Source organism: Solanum dulcamara, chromosome 4, assembly GCF_947179165.1.
Source record: "Solanum dulcamara chromosome 4, daSolDulc1.2, whole genome shotgun sequence".
NCBI classification, from domain to species: Eukaryota; Viridiplantae; Streptophyta; class Magnoliopsida; order Solanales; family Solanaceae; genus Solanum; species Solanum dulcamara.
In genome coordinates, this window is record NC_077240.1 from 58,257,626 (window position 1) to 58,277,979 (window position 20,354).

Sequence of the window (20,354 nt, forward strand, 5' to 3'; positions counted from 1 at the left end):
AGCCTTCTCCATCTTCAGATATCTGATGTACTGAGCATTGATCTGATGTAGCTTGGACCTGTTCTCTTCAGTATTGTCACTGATTATTTTCTCTTCAGCTTGTCTCACCTGCTCTTCATATTCTTTTACTGAAGCAAAGATGTCCCCAAACTCATTTCTTGACCACTTACTAAGAGTATTAGACACTCTTTTCAGCTTTTGTTGGAAGGTTCCCATTGGATTTCCTTCCACAGGATTATCCCAACATGCTTTTACAGTGCTAAGGAAATTGTCATTGTCTGTCCAGCAGTTTAGAAATTTGAAATACTTGATAACATTACCTTGTTTTGCCCTGCTTTCCATCAATAGAGGGCAATGGTCAGATCCTGTGGAGGCTAAGTGACTGACAGTTGTTACAGACATGACTTCTAACCAAGAATCATTAACCATGGCCCTGTCAAGTCTTTTCCAAATTCTAGCATCTTTGTCCCTATTGTTGCACCAGGTGAACTTCTGCCCACAGAACCCCAGATCAGTGAGTCCACATGCTTCTATCACACTAATAAACTCAAAGCTCTTGTTCACATTATATGGCTGGCCCCCCATCTTTTCTTCAACATCTGTAATAACATTGAAGTCTCCAATGGTGCACCAAGGCTTCTCCTTACTGGAGAACTGCAACATCTTGTCCCATAAGTCTCTTCTCACAGCATCCTCATCCTCAGAGTCAGTCATTGGTTGATAATCACTGTCCTCTTCATCTTCCAGAGGCTGGTCATCAGAATCTTCCTCATTCTCAGACTCACACACAGCATACTCATCTTCTTGTATGTTGAGGGTGTAGGTGAGCTGAGGTAGATCAGTAGCTCTCTCAGTGATGATTTCAGCTGGATTTCTGGGAGATGTAGGAATGCAGTGGGCTTGGAGAGGAATGATATTCATCCCCACCTGGTCATCATCTAAGACAATTTGTTGACACCCCTGCTCCCCTTGCTGTACTATCACACTGTCCATTTTGGGAGTTTGACATTTATCAGTTGAGTTCATTTCTTTTATTTTCTTTTTGATGGCTTCTCTTATTTTCTTACTCAGCTTATTCTTCTGAACAGTAGTACTTTTACCACTAGTACTGGGATGAGATCCCAGATCTTTGGCCATGGCACCTTTGCTAGCTTGCATGGTAAGTTCAACAATACTCTCATGCATAGCATGAGGGGGTACCCCTCCCCTATTGGTTTCCCCATCCTGCATGTTAGTGGGGTTCTCCTGTACACTTCCAGCCTTTCCTCCTTCAACTACCAGATCAGCAGCAACAATATTAATCTTTGGGAGGTTCAGGGGTATTGGGAGTGATAAGTCAATACCTGAGTTCCTTGCAACATTGTTCCCTTGAGCAATACCTGTTAAGATAGTACTTGTGCATTCAATATGGGGGGGTGGGGTTTGTGGGAGAGATAAGTCAATACCTTGTCTCTGATTTGGAGTGCTTTCCTGCATTGTTGATGAACTCCTCACTATTGAGTTCTTTTGAATGTGTGTGTTCCCTGCAATTTGGTTAGTGGGTTGGTCTTGCATAGCAAGATCAACATGAACATTTGGAATAGAGATAGAAGTAGTAGTTTTACCTGGATTTACTTTGCTTTGCTGCACTGCAACATACTTACCTTTGGTTAATACTCCTGCAGCTCTTATTTCTTGGTTCAGCTGGCCATTAATGTGTCCTTTGTTCTGTTTCCTTCTCTGAGTTTGCCAAGCATTGTCCTCCTTGCTAGTCTTATTGTTCTGTGACTGTTGTGGTATATTGGATGTCAAAGGATTTTGGTGCACCTGTAAGTTGTCAGGTTGAGGTTGGTTGTGCTCTTTGCTCTCTCCCTGAGTTTGACTTGTATTTTTTGTTGTATTTTCAGAACTTTTCTTTTTCATTTGTTCTTCATCTCTTCTCTTGATATTACACACATGCACCTTGTGCCCCTGATGCTTGCAATACATGCAGTACTCAGGTACACTCTCATATAAAAGTTCCTGCCATCTTCCTATTGTAGGATCACTTTTGTCATGCCCAAGCCATACATGATGGGGTCTTTCTTGTGTAAGGTTGACCTGCACTCTTACCTTAGCAGTACTTCCCCTAGTCTTCTGAATAGAGGCTGCATCCATGAAGAGTACTTTCCCCACAGGAGCAAGGAGAGTGGTCAGGAACTCCTTATCATAACAGTGCCAGGGGAGTTCAGGAAGGGCAACCCAGACTAGGACAATGGGAGTCTCCTCCTCAGGCCTAAAAGTTGGAGTCCATGTTTGTATTCTCATGGATTGGCCTTCAATGGTCATTCTTTGCTTGGTCCACACAGTTGTGTAGTCCAATTCATTGTCCAAGTCAATATACACATGTCTGGCATTGAAATGGGCAATTTTAACACCCCCTACCAATTGAGTTTGGAGAATGAAGCTTCTCCTTATTAGCTCCACCTTAGGCATAGTGTTGCTGAATTTTCCAACAAGGGTATATTTACACTTTTCAGCCAATTTCACCATGAAATCCTCTTTGTCATAAATGACAGCTGGTAGGCCTTGTCTGGTGGTGTAAATAGGAGCAGACAAATTAAGAGGGATATCATTTTTTGCTTGGTTCAGCCTCAGTTTGGAAGCAAAGGTTTGGATGACTGTATATGGGGCTGGCTGAGGGACCTGTTCCTTTCTATTAGGGAACTGGTTCTTTGGGGGATTTTTAGTCATGCTTTCTATTGGCTGGGGCTAGTTACTAACAGGTTTGGGCCCCTGGTTAATGGGGTTAAGCCTATCAAAATTGGAGGAGACTTTAGGGAAGCTATTTTGAATACTTACAGGCTTATGCATTTGCATCATGTTGTTGGCCCTGTTTTGAGAGTTGGTATTAGGCTGGGGATTTGTATGCTCAGTAACCTGCATGACCATACTAGGAGCAGTACCAGGGAGTGCACAGGCTCCCCTGGAGTTCAACAAGTTAGCATCAACAATTATAGGATTAGAGGGATGCCCATCTGCACTATGCTTACCAATGTGATGGATAGACTCATTAACATTAGGCACCACATTATTATTCAAACATTGCACAAGATTATTAGGATTCTCAATATGCTTAGACTGTATTTGCATATACTGACCCTGCATATTGAGTTCAAGAGAGTGAGAGGACTTACCTTGTGCTCCTGTGGTTGAGCTGCTGCTGTGGGGGTGGTTCAATCCTTTTGGCATTTGATTCGTTTGATTATTTTGGGATTGAATACCATTGGCAAGGTACTGAGATTGATAATTTGCCAATGTAATCTCCTCAGTTCTAACATCACTGTGACTGTGACTATCTTCCTCAAGCAAGTCTTGACGACTTTTTGGATTTGAACTTTTCGGAGCTAATTTGGGGTCTGTAGTTTGTGTAGGAAGCCTCACAACAGCCTTAGGAACATTTTGATATTGGCCCCTCATCATTTGTCTCGCCGGAACTCCGGCGACCCCACTGTGGTTGTCGTCTTGACGACTTTTCAAATTTGACTCGATTGGTAGTGATTCGAGGCTTGCCACATAGCTAGGAAGCTTCTCAACACTGTCATGAACCTGTTGAACTATGCCTTGAACCAGTTGTCTCGCCGGAGCTCCGGCGCCCTCTTCACGTTCAGAATTCAAATTAAAATTCGAAGCTTTTGGTAGATATTCGAGCTGGTTTTGGATACCTGATAGGTTCTCCTTATCCAACTTAGTGAGTTGGCATTGATTTTGAGATGAAATTGTTGCCTGAGCTCCGGTGCCAAAATCGCGGTCAGTGGTCAAATTGAAATTTGAGATTCCAAATTGATATTCGAGCTGGTTGTTTATGCCTGTGAGGTGCTCCATGTCCAGCTGAGTATTTTGACATTGAGTTTGGTCCTTTAAGCTTGCCGGAGTTCCGGCGCCGGCGTCGATATTATCACCGGCGATAGCTACGCCGGTGAAACTTGTCCCATTATGTGCGCCATCGTCTGGGGAACAATCCCCAGTGCTCATATCCTCTCGAACATGGCCGGAACTAGGTTGAACGAGTGATGGAAACTGCGGCGGCGCAGTTAACTTCGCCTCTTCAGCCGCCAGTGAATATCTCGACCCTGGATGATTCAACCGATTTGATTTTTGCATATTGTGTAGTTCTTGCAATGCTGATGATTCCCCAATTGTTTGTTCGATTCGAATCCGCCCAGCTTTCTCCAAATCGTTGATGTGATGAACCCAGGCGAGTTGCTCCTCCGACAGTGCTACAGTGATCGCCGACTGATTTTGCACTTTGGAGGGGCTACGGGTGGAATTTTCCGATGCTACGACTTGCGTTGCATTCATGTCGTCGTTATCTTCGTTCCTATCTTTCGAACGAAATTTTCCTACGTCGGGAGGTGGTTCCCCTCCCATTTTCGTCTTGATGACAATAGTGCCCTTAGTTGAGAGCTTTGTTTCTAGAGAGATGTTAGAGAGAGAAAATTGGTTGCGATATGAAGTATTAACGTGAGGTTTGATTGACAGTAATTGTAATTACTTTATTTCCTTTTTCGCCCATTACGATTCGGAACACCCCCAAATTGACAGGCCTAAATTCAAAAAGACAACTTGCGGAAGACAATAAATCAAATTATAATAATAATAATAACAATAAGCGACAGACAGGAATATCATATAAGAAACAGGTCATGTCATAAATCTGTAGTTCGATACAAAACATACAAAAAAAGCTCGAAAGTGACCAAGAAGATAAACTAACATAAGATCAAATCTTCGGACATGATGTCACATATACAGGAGCTACTAAGTATAGAAAAACTATATATACAAGAGAACTGACTAAGCAAAATACAAAAATACAAGTCAGTACAAAAGTGGAAAAGTAGCAAGTCTCTGGACGTTAGGATCTCACCACGATCCGAACATGTGACGGCCAAGGGAGATCCAACGCTCACGGAGGGTGGCTCATACTGGGAGTTACATCAGAAAAAGATGCGGAATTGTAATATGAGTACTAAAACACGGAATTCTCAATAGGCATTATATACCGACCGAGCTTAGAAAGATCAAGTATATAAAAAGAAACACGATGATACTAGCGGTATAAAAAGCAACACGATGATACTAGTGATACAAGTATAAGGATAAGATCTAAGTGATAACAATAATACTACAAAGAACAAACATTAATACTAATAGCTGGAAACAATGATACACACAAATACGAGCCACACAAACACATTCAATATTCAAGTCACACAGTGATGATATGCAAATGCTAAATGAAGAGAAGTAAGAAATTCAAAAGAACCTTTGAGCCGCCTGGAATGAATGCCCTAGACTTAACCGTGAAATATTAGAAACCCGGGTGTATGTCAACAGGTCATCCGAAATGATACCTCAGACTTATAATAGAATAACAGTAACCCAGATATATATAAACGAACTGCCCGGAGATACTTCAAACTTATCAATAGAATATATAGAATAATGTAGCCCGGAACTAAGTTGACAGGCTGACCGAAATGACAACTCAGACTTATCAGTATTGCCATTTTAAAATCATATAAGTCCCAAATCTTATCAATTCTTCTAATTAAACTCCTATTTAATACAATTCAATTCCTTATCAGAGAAGTCTCAACAAAATGTATGCAGAAATGTAATGACCTTGAGGGTGATTTTCGTAAATTTGTACAAAACACGCGTGAACAGTAACACGCGTGAACAGTAACACGCGTGAACAGTAACTTTTTGGGCAGAAAATGCCCCTTTCTTCCCATTTCAATATTTTTTTCAACATTTGTTTGAGTTCTTGAACTCCTTGAGGTGATTTGAGAAGAGATTTTCGAGGCAAAGTGTTGGGTAAGTGATTTTTGACCTAAAACCTTCCTTTTTCATTAAGTTTTTGACGATTTTAACTCTTAAATTTTAGTTTCAAACCCCAAAAATCTTTGTTTCTTCCCTAATCCGAATTTAAGGAAAATTGTTATTTCCAACTCGTTTTGAGCTCTATTTTTATGGGTTTTTCAACCATGAGTTCCTTATTACCAATAGAATGGGATTGTTCAATAAATTTCCAGATTTGACCCTTTTCGAAAATAGTTAATTTTTGGACCATTTTACCCCCGGTTCCGAAACCTATCAATATGGGTGTCATTGGACTCCTTGTGACGTGTATGTTTCATTGTTGATAGTGGGTTGTCATTCCGGGCGCTGAATTCGAGAGTTGCTTGTCCGGTGGAGGTATTCGAGTGCGGTTTCGGCAATTGAGGTAGGTTTAGCTATCTTTCTTTGAGATTGAGATGGGGTAATTAGTCATTCATATGTTATAGACTTTGGGATGGGGTTGTAGTATGAGTTGAGAATGTTATATATATTATGATGTCCGTGTGGAGACTTATTTATTAATGTGTTGCCGTGACGGGGTTAATTTGTATTACATAGCCCGTGTGGGGGCCTTATTTGTTATCTTATTTGCTTTGAGAGCATGTGAATTATGATTTGCCTAAGAGAGAGGCTTGAGTATATTATTTGACTTGTGATGCCGCCTGAGAAATTGAGTTGGGGGTTTTGAGCATACTTGAGTATTGAAATATTGTTGAGAAAGGGGTGAATATTTAAATGAAAGTGTGTTCTTCCCGTTATTATTTATTGAGGGTGAATATCATGTGTAGGTTAAGTTTTGAGAACTTTGAACATTATACCACATGTGAGTTGATTATTACTTCCATGCATATGTGTTTTGATGCATTCATCCTCATTCATCACATCATGAAATATGGGAAGTTGAGAAATATGGAAATTCTTTTTGAGAAAGAAAATGAAACACCTTTAAACCTTTGTATCTTGAGTCCCTGACCGAGGCAGTTTTCCGGCAGGGTAGTGGATGCATTGTGATCCCAACCTTTGTATCTTGAGTCCCTGACCGAGGCAGTTTTCCGGCAGGGTAGTGGATGCATTGTGATCCTAACCTTTGTATCTTGAGTCCCTGACCGAGGCAGTTTTCCGACAGGGTAGTGGATGCATTGTGATCCCTTGACCACGAGGAGGTGGCAAGGATAATGAGATTGAGGTATATGGTCTGCGAGACCCCCATGGGTCCTGCTTGGTAGCACAGCTCGGCAGGTGTATACGACAGGCTGTGCGACAGTCTTGATTCCACCGTACCACCACATCATTGCATCATCATATTGCATTGCATTGCATTGACATTTGTGCTGCTTGAATTATTTGATTAATTGTGATTATGAGTTGTTATTATACTTTACTCGTGCCACTATATATATAAACTGGCGGCACCGATGCCGAAGTGGGATTTTTCTGTATGCAGGTGGAAGCGTTCCTTAGTTTATTTCATAGGTTTGATTAATTCCTTATACTCAGTCAGCTAAAACCTACTGAGTACATGTGAATTGTACTCACCCCTACTTCTGTGTCCCTTTTTGATGCAGATACTAGTCGGGGTACCCCACGTGGCAGTTAATATTCTAGCGGATTGTGTATTCTCAGATTAGTGGTGAGGTCCCAGAATTCGGATCGTCACTAGTCTATCTTTATTTTTCAGTCTTTTGTACCATTCAGAGACTTATGTTGTATCTTCAGATTCGAACCTTGTATTAGATGCTCTTTATACTTATGACACCAGGTTTTGGGATAATTTCTTCATTGTTTTTTTTTTATTTATTTAAATCGTGGAATCACTTTCCCCTTTGGGAGTCTTGTATGAGTTTTATTTTTAGGGTTACACATCAGATTGGGTTTTGAGATGTGTGCCATCATGACCTCAGTTTTTGGGTCGTGACAAATTGGTATCAGAGCACTAGGTTCACCGGTCTTATAAGTTAAAGAGCAGGGTGTCTAGTAGAGTCTTGCGGATCGGTACGTAGACGTCCGTACTTATCTTCGAGAGGCTACAAGATACTTAATAGGAGAATTTCTTTTTTTTTACTTCCTTCGTGCGATTTATTCATATCAAGTGTTATATACCTCTGATCTATTCCTTCTGCGCAGATGGTGAGGACTAGAGCCACAATTATTGAGGGTGAGGCTGCACCTGCTGCTCGAGCCCCAGTACGCGGGCGAGGTAGAGGACGTGGTGAAGTCAGAGGACGAGGCCGAGCCAGGGGAGCGGCGCCTGCTCGTGGACGAGCTAGAGAGTTATCACCTGAGCCCATGTATGAGCATGAGGATGACTTGGAGCAGCAGACTGAGGAGCAGAGGCCATCCCAGCCTCCTGTGGTTCCCGATAGTGCTCCGATTCTTCAGGAGCTACTGGTTCGATTATTGGCTAGACTGGATGGTGCTCCTACCTCTGGTATTGTTTCAGGTACTGTAGGTTCTCCTATCATAGTTGGTGCTACACCGTCAGTTCAGGGGCCTAGTGTAGGATTTCAGACTCCTGGTTCATCTTCAATGCCTTCTATTGCACCTCCGAGATTTGCAGCTCCGCCAGTTTCTGCTAATGCTGCCATGTCGGTAGCTGAGCAAAAGAGTTTCGAGAGGTTCGTTCGATTGGCACCTCCAAGGTTTGACGGTAAAGCCGGAGAGAAAGCCTATGACTTTTTGACTGAGTGCCAAGACAGGTTGTTCAACCTAGGTATTTTAGAGGCACATGGAGTTGCTTACACTTCATATCAATTTGCGGGAGTGGCCAAAGAATGGTGGAGGTCAGTTCTTGCTCGTAGACCTATTGGTTCTCCTATGATGAGTTGGGAACAGTTTACTGAGGTGTTCCTTGAGAGATTTGTGCCTTATAGCCTTCGTGATCAGCGTAGGGATGAGTTTGACAGACTGGAGCAGGGCTCCCTATCTGTATCTGAGTACGAGACTCGCTTCCATGAGTTATCTCGTTATGCTATGTCGAGTATTCCCACTGAGTTCGAGCGGATTCGGAAACTAGTGAAGGGATTCGCCGGTTATCTCCAGGAGGCTACAGCCTCTCTTGTACTGTCTGGGGGTACGTTTCAGAGTATTATTGATCATGCCAGGATGATAGAGAGTATCCGATGTGCTAGACAGGGCGGGGCCAAGAGGTTCCGTCGGCAGGGTCAATTCAGCGATCATTCCTCCAAGGGTAGAGAATATTCGGGTCCAGGAACCCATGGCTATCAGGGAAGACCAGTCCAGGCCGCTATTCAGGGTTCTTCGAGCTCTGGAGGTCGTTTTGACACTTCTAGTTATTCCCCACGGAGTTCAGGTCCTCGAGGTTGTTATGTGTGTGATGAGTTTGGGCATAAGGCCCAAGATTGCCCCAAACGTGCTCTTTCTAATGGACGGCCTGGGGTACCAGTTGTTCGTTCAATAGATGCTCCAACTGTTCGAGGTTCTTCGCAGAATACTAGAGGTGGCACCCATGTTGCTAGGGGTAGAGTACGAGGTGGTGCTCGTGGTGGTTCGCAGGCTAAGGGTGACCGTCAGTTATGCTATGCTATACCGGGTAGATATGAGGCAGAAGCCTCTGATGCAGTTATTACAGGTATTGTTCCAGTTTGCCATCGTTCTGCTTCAGTATTATTTAACCCAGGGTCTACCTATTCTTATGTGTCGACTTATTTTGATGTGGGTATTGATTATGTGAGTGAGTCCCTTATTGTGCCTATTACTATTTCTACCCCAATAGGTGAATCTTTAGTAGTGGATCGGGTATACAAGGGATGTTTGGTGATATTTTCGGGTAGAGAGACCCGTGCAGACTTGATTTTATTAGACATGCTTGATTTTGATGTGATACTGGGTATGGACTGGTTATCTCCTTATCATGCTATATTAGATTGTTATGCAAAGACCGTGACCTTAGCTTATCCCGGTTTACCTAGCTTAGTATGGAAGGGTAATCCGAGTTCGTATCCTAAGGGGGTGATATCTTATATTCGTGCTCGTCGCTTGATGGATAAGGGTTGTTTGTCTTATTTGGCTCATGTACGTGATCTCACCACGGAGTCATCTCATATAGAGACTACGAGGGTGGTGAGAGAGTTTATGGATGTATTTCCTACAGACTTGCCGGGAGTTCCTCCTGACCGTGATATCGATTTTGTGATTGATTTGGAGAATGACACTAAACCCATCTCTATTTCTCCTTATCGGATGGCTCCGGCAGAATTGAAAGAGTTGAAAGAACAATTGGAAGATTTATTGAAGAAAGGGTTTATTAGACCTAGTGTATCACCGTGGGGTGCACCGGTTTTATTTGTGAAGAAGAAAGATGGTACTATGAGGATGTGTATTGACTATCGACAGTTGAACAAAGTCACTATCAAGAACAAGTATCCTCTCCCTCGCATTGATGATTTATTTGACCAGCTTCAAGGTGCATCGGTGTTCTCAAAGATTGATTTGAGGTCGGGTTACCATCAGTTGAGAGTTCGGGAATCTGATATCCCGAAGACTGCATTCAGGACTCGTTATGGGCATTATGAGTTTGTGGTTATGTCCTTCGGGTTGACTAATGCCCCGGCTGCTTTTATGGAGTTTATGAACCGGGTATTTCGACCTTATTTGGACTCGTTTGTGATCGTGTTTATTGATGACATCTTGGTTTATTCCAAGAATGAGGCGGATCATGTTAGGCACCTGAGGACAGTCCTTCAGAGATTGAGAGAGGAGAAGTTGTATGCAAAATTCTCCAAATGTGAGTTTTGGCTTGAGTCCGTGACATTCTTGGGTCATATAGTGACCAAGGATGGTATTATGGTTGATCCAACCAAAGTTGCAGCGGTTCGTGATTGGGTTAGGCCTACTTCGGTTACCGAGATTCGGAGTTTTATTGGGTTGGCAGGCTACTATCGTCGGTTTGTTCAAGGATTCTCTTCTATTGCAGCCCCATTGACTAGGCTAACTCAAAAGACCGTGGCATTTTAGTGGACTGATGAGTGTGAGGCGAGTTTTCAAAAGCTCAAGGAATTATTGACTTCAGCACCTATACTAGCCTTACCCGAGGAGGGCGTGGCATTTATTGTGTTTTGTGATGCTTCGGGAGTCGGCTTGGGTGGTGTATTGATGCAAAAAGGTAGAGTTATAGCTTATGCTTCTCGACAGTTGAAGGTACATGAGAAGAACTATCCTACCCACGACTTATAGTTAGCAGCGGTGGTGTTTGTTCTGAAGTTGTGGAGGCATTATCTCTATGGAGTGCATTGCGAGGTCTATACTGACCACCGTAGCCTTAAGTATATCTTTTCTCAGCCGAATCTGAACATGCGGCAGCGTAGGTGGTTAGAGTTATTGAAAGACTATGACATTACCATACTTTATCATCCGGGAAAAGCTAATGTGGTAGCGGATGCCCTAAGTCGCAAAGCATCTAGCATGGGTAGTTTGGCCTTTCTTAAAGCTGTGGAGAGGCCTTTGGCGTTGGAGGTTCAGTCATTGGCTAGACAGTTGGTCCGACTTGATATTTTTACACATCATGGTATTTTGGCCTTTGTGGAGGCTAGGTCTACTTTGATGGACCAGATTCGTACACACCAGTTTGAAGATGAAAAGTTGAGGGCCATTCGAGACAAAGTGTTGAGTGGTGAAGCAAAATCAGCCTCTCTTGATCTGGAAGGAGTTTTGAGGATTAATGGTCGCATTTGTGTGCCCAAGGTTAGTGAATGGGTACGTATGATATTAGAGGAGGCTCATTGTTCCAAGTATTCGATTCACCCGGGAGTGGCAAAAATGTTTCATGACTTGAAACAACACTATTGGTGGTGTGGCATGAAGAGAGACATTATTGATTTTGTGGCTAAGTGTCTAAATTGCCAACAAGTGAAGTATGAGCATCAGAAACCGGGTGGTCCTATGCAAAGGATGCCCATTCCTGAGTGGAAATGGGAGCGTATCACTATGAACTTCGTGTCTGGATTACCCATGGCATTGGGTAAGTATGACTCTGTCTGGGTGATTGTGGATCGATTGACCAAATCAGCCCATTTCCTTCCGGTAAAGACTAGCTATAATGCAGATCAGTTAGCTAGGATCTATCTTCGTGAGATTGTTAGGCTGCATGGGGTGCCTATCTCTATTGTATCAGATCGGGGTTCAGTGTTCACCTCCCACTTTTGGAAGGCATTACAGCGTGGTTTGGGTACGCGGCTAGAGATGAGTTCAGCATTTCATCCCCAAACCGATGGTCAGTCTGAACGGACTATTCAGGTATTGGAGGATATGCTTAGGGCCTGTGTGATTGATTTTGGTGCCCGATGGGACCAACACTTGCCCTTAGCAGAGTTTGCCTATAATAACAGTTATCACTCCAGCATTCAAATGGCACCATTTGAGGCATTGTATGGTCGTAGGTGTCGATCACCCATTGGATGGTTTGATTCTGTTGCGGTTGATGCATTGGATACTGACTTACTTAGGGATGCTGTGGAGCGGGTACGTTTGATTCAGGGTCGACTATTGACAGCTCAGAGTCGTCAGAAGAGTTATGCTGATAGGAGGGTTCGTCCCTTAGAGTTCATGGTGGGTGATTGCGTGTGGCTTAAAATATCGCCCATGAAGGGTGTGATGAGGTTCGGAAAGAAGGGCAAGCTTAGCCCAAGGTTTGTTGGCCCGTTTGAAATCCTGAGGAGAGTAGGTGGAGTGGCGTATAAGTTGGCCTTACCCCCTAAATTGTCAGCTGTCCATCCGGTGTTTCATGTTTCCATGCTTCGCAAGTATATACCGGATGAGTCTCATGTGATTTCTTATGATGCGGTAGAGTTGAGTCCGGATTTGACTTATGAGGAGGAGCCGACAGTTATTCTAGATAGGCGGCTTCGTAGACTCAGGACCAAGGAGGTCGCTTCGGTCAAGGTGCAGTGGCAGCATCGGCCTACTGAGGAGGCGACTTGGGAGTTAGAGTCTGATATGCAGGCTCGATACCCTCAGCTTTTTGAGACCCCAGGTACTTTATTTTATCTTATGTTCGAGGACGAACATCCTTTTTAGTGGTGGATATTGTAATGACCTTGAGGGTGATTTTCGTAAATTTGTACAAAACACGCGTGAACAGTAACACGCGTGAACAGTAACACGCGTGAACAGTAACTTTTTGGGCAGAAAATGCCCCTTTCTTCCCATTTCAATATTTTTTTCAACATTTGTTTGAGTTCTTGAACTCCTTGAGGTGATTTGAGAAGAGATTTTCGAGGCAAAGTGTTGGGTAAGTGATTTTTGACCTAAAACCTTCCTTTTTCATTAAGTTTTTGACGATTTTAACTCTTAAATTTTAGTTTCAAACCCCAAAAATCTTTGTTTCTTCCCTAATCCGAATTTAAGGAAAATTGTTATTTCCAACTCGTTTTGAGCTCTATTTTTATGGGTTTTTCAACCATGAGTTCCTTATTACCAATAGAATGGGATTGTTCAATAAATTTCCAGATTTGACCCTTTTCGAAAATAGTTAATTTTTGGACCATTTTACCCCCGGTTCCGAAACCTATCAATATGGGTGTCATTGGACTCCTTGTGACGTGTATGTTTCATTGTTGATAGTGGGTTGTCATTACGGGCGCTGAATTCGAGAGTTGCTTGTCCGGTGGAGGTATTCGAGTGCGGTTTCGGCAATTGAGGTAGGTTTAGCTATCTTTCTTTGAGATTGAGATGGGGTAATTAGTCATTCATATGTTATAGACTTTGGGATGGGGTTGTAGTATGAGTTGAGAATGTTATATATATTATGATGTCCGTGTGGAGACTTATTTATTAATGTGTTGCCGTGACGGGGTTTATTTGTATTACATAGCCCGTGTGGGGGCCTTATTTGTTATCTTATTTGCTTTGAGAGCATGTGAATTATGATTTGCCTAAGAGAGAGGCTTGAGTATATTATTTGACTTGTGATGCCGCCTGAGAGATTGAGTTGGGGGTTTTGAGCATACTTGAGTATTGAAATATTGTTGAGAAAGGGGTGAATATTTAAATGAAAGTGTGTTCTTCCCGTTACTATTTATTGAGGGTGAATATCATGTGTAGGTTAAGTTTTGAGAACTTTGAACATTATACCACATGTGAGTTGATTATTACTTCCATGCATATGTGTTTTGATGCATTCATCCTCATTCATCACATCATGAAATATGGGAAGTTGAGAAATATGGAAATTCTTTTTGAGAAAGAAAATGAAACACCTTTAAACCTTTGTATCTTGAGTCCCTGACCGAGGCAGTTTTCCGGCAGGGTAGTGGATGCATTGTGATCCCAACCTTTGTATCTTGAGTCCCTGATCGAGGCAGTTTTCCGGCAGGGTAGTGGATGCATTGTGATCCTAACCTTTGTATCTTGAGTCCCTGACCGAGGCAGTTTTCCGACAGGGTAGTGGATGCATTGTGATCCCTTGACCACGAGGAGGTGGCAAGGATAATGAGATTGAGGTATATGGTCTGCGAGACCCCCATGGGTCCTGCTTGGTAGCACAGCTCGGCAGGTGTATACGACAGGCTGTGCGACAGTCTTGATTCCACCGTACCACCACATCATTGCATCATCATATTGCATTGCATTGCATTGACATTTGTGCTGCTTGAATTATTTGATTAATTGTGATTATGAGTTGTTATTATACTTTACTCGTGCCACTATATATATAAACTGGCGGCACCGATGCCGAAGTGGGATTTTTCTGTATGCAGGTGGAAGCGTTCCTTAGTTTATTTCATAGGTTTGATTAATTCCTTATACTCAGTCAGCTAAAACCTACTGAGTACATGTGAATTGTACTCACCCCTACTTCTGTGTCCCTTTTTGATGCAGATACTAGTCGGGGTACCCCACGTGGCAGTTAATATTCTAGCGAATTGTGTATTCTCAGATTAGTGGTGAGGTCCCAGAATTCGGATCGTCACTAGTCTATCTTTATTTTTCAGTCTTTTGTACCATTCAGAGACTTATGTTGTATCTTCAGATTTGAACCTTGTATTAGATGCTCTTTATACTTATGACACCAGGTTTTGGGATAATTTCTTCATTGTTTTTTTTTATTTATTTAAATCGTGGAATCACTTTCCCCTTTGGGAGTCTTGTATGAGTTTTATTTTTAGGGTTACACATCAGATTGGGTTTTGAGATGTGTGCCATCATGACCTCAGTTTTTGGGTCGTGACAAGAAACCAGCACAACTATCAAACATATATACAAAAACTCACAACACCCAATCACACATTCGAGTAATCTCCCGTCACAGTGTAGATGAACTAGCATAGAACTCCCGCCAATCCTGGCTCACAGCCTCAGTTCCAATAGTTCAACATCAATAAAGCATTAAAAGCTCAAAATTACCACACAAAAAACCAACAAAGCAATCAAAGTAAAGCACACGATATCTTAAGCTTCACGCCACCAAAGACCAAGGTCTACATATTGTACTAACACATCACAAGGATCACCTAAACTAAGGCCCCTCCGACTAAAACTATGCTAACCAATCCAATCTATGGTCATAACTAACCAAATATAATTAATTCCTAATACAACCTAATGTTCCAACCTAATCATCCAATACTACTTAAATATAATTAATCTAACTAAGCCAATTCTAAAAAAAAGAGAGCTATAACAACCTCAAATATAATTAATCTAACTAAGCCAAGTCTAAAGAAAAGGAAGCTATAACCAACCTCAAGGCCGAAAATCGCCCATCGAACTTTACTTGAGCACTTTTCCCTTCTATAGAGCCTCAGACTCCTCCTACACTATCAAGAACACAACGAGCAAGTCAAAATGGGTCCAACAATATCCTTATTACAAATATAAAATTCAAACCGAAAGTGGGTCAAAATCGACCCTCAAATCGATGTTACAGAATCTTGAAACTAAAATTGTCATTATGTTCTCCTTGAAGTAAGGATTACATGCCCAAAAGTTGGGCAAAAACATATTTTAATTCGGACCTCAAATGGTCCAAATACCACACGTTTTAGAAAAGAAATCAAGGAACAATATGCCGAAAATGAAAATAAATTAAGGAATTGAAGCTAGAATCACGTAAAGAAAGTGAAATGGGAGAGATTTGTCTTTGAATCACTTCAAATGGACAAGAAATGAACAAATCACCCCAAACAGAGCTTAACGTAAAGGTTCTTCGTTCTTGAAGAAATGCGGAAGAAAAAGGGATTTAATCCCCCTGCGACAACCGCAAAAGCGGTCAAATGGCAGCTTGAGCGGCCATCGCTAAAGCCAATAAGGGTCACATATGCGACCCTTGCCTAGAAGGCACCTGCCGCAAAAATGGCTGGCCGATCGTTTAAGAGAACCCCGCCTCCCCTGATGTCCCTCACTTTTGAGGAGCCTAGGCCGCTTAAGCGGATACCGCTAAAGCGACCAAGGACCGCTAAAAGCGACGACACTAGTGACTGCTGCAATAAAAAGTTAGAGCACAAATCTCCAGCTTCAAACAAACCTTCGGAACTCACTCAATGTTAAAATGGCGCAAACTAAAAGTGCAAATCACTTCAAAACGACATTCCTGACTCATCAAAATTGACAAAACAACCAACAGATGTCGTCCCATCAAAATGTCGACCAAATTCAACACTTATAAAGAATTCACAAACAAAGCACCTAAAGCCACAACCTTATCCCGAAAGCTCGGTTCACGCCCCAAATAAGGTAAGGCACAACTGGCCCTTGGTTCCTTATTCAACTGAACTAGCCCCTAAACCATAATGAAAAGAAAACAACGAGGCTCGGAAAGTCCATCACAATTAACCGTTGAAACAAGATAACTGGACCGGTGAGGTCACGATAATATCAATGACATAATGAAAAGATCGATAAGACCAATGTAAAGGATAAAGAACTAGAAAGCCGACAAGGCTGAAAAATGAAATCATATACATAATAAACCGACAAGGCTATAAATGGAAGTTGAGAAGACCCAACATAATATGTCCACAAGTTTCTACAAATACTACAATTCAACTGATCGGGATGAGTCTCCAACAATTCTAACAACTGTAGACAAGTCTCAAAGGTTCAAAATCTACAGACAACCAACAACACCAGAATGAGTGGAGCTTACCAATCCTCAGCTGAGACGATACCCTTATTGCAAAAGCCGATCAGAACCTTTGTATGAACCTGCAGCACAAATGTAGCGTCCTCAGGTAATAGGACGTCAGTAGTAATAAAAATGTAATGGTAGTAAGTCGGAAAATGAAATCATAAATAACTACGACGTAAAGGCTAATAGAGATAACACTTGAAACTGAAACACTGATAGCCTCCTTGGCTGACATCTGACCTCATAGTAATCACATATGCATGGTATGCTCATGTAATCGCATGTAGTGAATATATATATATATATATATATATATATATATATATATATAGATGCAAATGTATGACATACCCAATCAAATGCTAGCAATGGTGGTCTCTTCCGGTAGCTAACCGACATCATATTACGAATCTGTGGCCATCTGTACAATATACATAAGTCTTCTGGGAAAATAGGCCCTTTTCCCTTTGATTATAGCTCGGAGTTCATGCATAACATGTATGATATGAACTTTGAATGCAAATAGTAGGCCGTAATAAAAACTGAGCAAATCTTGGCTCATTGGTACTCTTATTCTCATAATCACTTTCTTATAACATGCAAATGCCTTGTAGAACCTCATATACTTTTCGAATAAACTTGAACACTTATCTTGACTTTAGAAAGGTAATTTAAACATGAGAATTTTCATAAAGATCTTAAGGTACTTAAAGAATCTTATCGTAACTTCATTTAACTTTCATATGAGCATTTAAGCCTATAAAACTCATAATAAACTCAAAGCTCTTAACTCAATTTTAATTTAGAAAAATTAATTATTTAGGAAGTAAAAGGAGACTGAAAGGCATGACATTTTACGAATGATTCCAATTTGGAAATAGTATGATCATGTTTACGTGTTTAAACTGCAATCATTTTGCACGCACTAAAGCCCAAAGACAGGTTTAGCTGAACTACATCCTACACAGAATGCTAGTCACAAGGTAACAATACTTCCTGTTTGCTTGTTTTCGAATGAATTGTCAGCTTTAAAATCTGTCCAAAACATGCAACAACTTGAGCCGCAAAAAAATCCAGCTAAAAACATAAGAATTTGCGCAAAGGAATTCTGCTTAGGCTTCCTAATGATTACTGTATTTATCCGTTTGCGAAGATACACTTCCTTATGTTTTGCATTTACCGTTTATGAATTATTTCAGTAATTTCTCTGCCTTTTCTATTTTCTACTTCGCTTTGAAATGGTCTCTTGTGCTTTTGCGTTGAACCTCTCGAGAAAGTTTCATAGTAGAAAGACACTCCTCTTAGGTTCTCAAGCATAAACTTAAAAGAGTCAATTCTGGTGATCATGTCAACTATAGAAAAATTTATTGGAGAAAATTGTGGCGTGTGTCGTGAACATTACTAATAGAGGCAAACATTACTCAATCTTCGTGTAGCTGAACACCTAAAGGCCACGGTCAAGTTGGCAATTGGTATATTTGCAGAAATTTGTTAAGAAAGATACACAAATAGCCAGTTCAAGGGGCTATTTTGGTCCTTCCAAATGCAGCTACAAGTGACATATTATTGTTGAGCAGATTAAATCAACTATCAACTAAGCAAGTTAGTTAAACTTCAAGAAATCAGTTAGTGAAGTTAGATTGTTTTCAGAAAGTAGTTAGTTAGTTAGAGGAGCCAAAATACAGTTAACAAAGTAGTGATCTAAGTCAAGAAGTGAAGTGTATATATATTGTCACGATCCAAAATGGGCCATGAGTGACACCCATACTTAACCTCCTAGGTGGGAGAACCAACGATACAAACCCCAACTTACATTAACGATTCAACTTATAAACCACGATAATAATGCGGAAGCTCAAACCTTATTAAAGTAAGAAATAATAAAAGTCACTAAAATCTATTACGTAACGTTTTCCAAAATCTGAAAGTCATCACATAAGGACATCTAAATTCTAAAACTAAGTCTAAAAATGTCAGACACCAGAATAAATAAATAACAAAATGTGTCTGAAAACTAAGGATGCTATGCCATGACCGAGAGAATCCATCACGAGCTAGAAGGATAGCTCACCCTGAAATCTTATGAACTGGAGAATGACTAGAGTTGACGTCTAGTCGAAGTCGGTGGAACACTCGCTGCACTCCACAAAATAAAACAAAGAAAAATACAAGTAGGGATCAGTACAGGACAACATGTACTGAGTAGATATTATCGACCGACTCAAAATAGAAATCAATATGCATAAAGTAGTAGCGGAAAATCAACAATAGCACTTAACATGTGGCAATTTCATAACTAGTCAACAATATCAAGATTACACATGAGGACTCAGGCCTTCACATCACGCTCTTTTGAAAAATGAGTTATTGAAGATTGGGTAGCATTAAGTCATTTTAATTTATTTTTTTTAATATTACCGTGTCGGAACGTGACATCCGATCCAAATATACCGTACCGAAATGTGACACCTGATCCAAATATAATTAATTTATCATTTTTTATTATTACATTCCACTTCATTAACAATATTTCCTCAAGCCTTCTTTATTCAAGTCACCATTTTTGATAGGGCAAGTTCAAGATTATAGATTTCACGTTCTTGGAATTTCAGACAAATCACAACAACATACCAACCATCCAAACCACAACAATGAAATGCATAGTAAACTTTACGCATTACTCAATGACTAGCAATCACTATTAAGAGTCTATTTATGATATAGAATAAAATCATAACCTACTTCAACCGAAGAATCGAAGTAAAGCAAGCTAATCCACCAATGTCCCTCCTTTGTTCAATGCCTTTGTTACGCCCCGGGAGGGTACCCTAGACGTAACCAGCACTCAGAAACCATTTCTGGCTCCCAAGCGAACCACATAGCCTGATCACACATCCGTTCCTTCATTCATTCAGCGGAAAGTTTAAAAATAAAGAATAATTTAGCGGGCAACTGAAATCACCCATCCAACTCAAAGAATAAAGGCCGTGGGTCAATAAATCAACTAAAATAATTGTCATTAAAAATAGTTTGACCAGAATAACTCAAGGAAAGAAATACTCAGTCGACCCATCACTATCTAGTCTATGAAGCCTTTATCACTACTATCTAATTGGTGCCAATGACATATTCATGGCTACCTCAAATTAAAATAACAAGGGCCAACTTGATACAAGAATACATAAGCGGTGTCCTCCGAATGTAGGAAATGACTCACCAATACGCTGAGTGTGTATAAATCCTCAATGGTGCTTCTATTGACGATCTCTTAAACCTGTCTCTGCATCATGAAACAATGCAGGTCTAAATAGACGTCAGTACATGGAATGTACGAGTATGTAATATGACAGAATGAAACATACCTCAAGGAAGAATAACATCGGATCAACTATCTCAAATCAGAAAG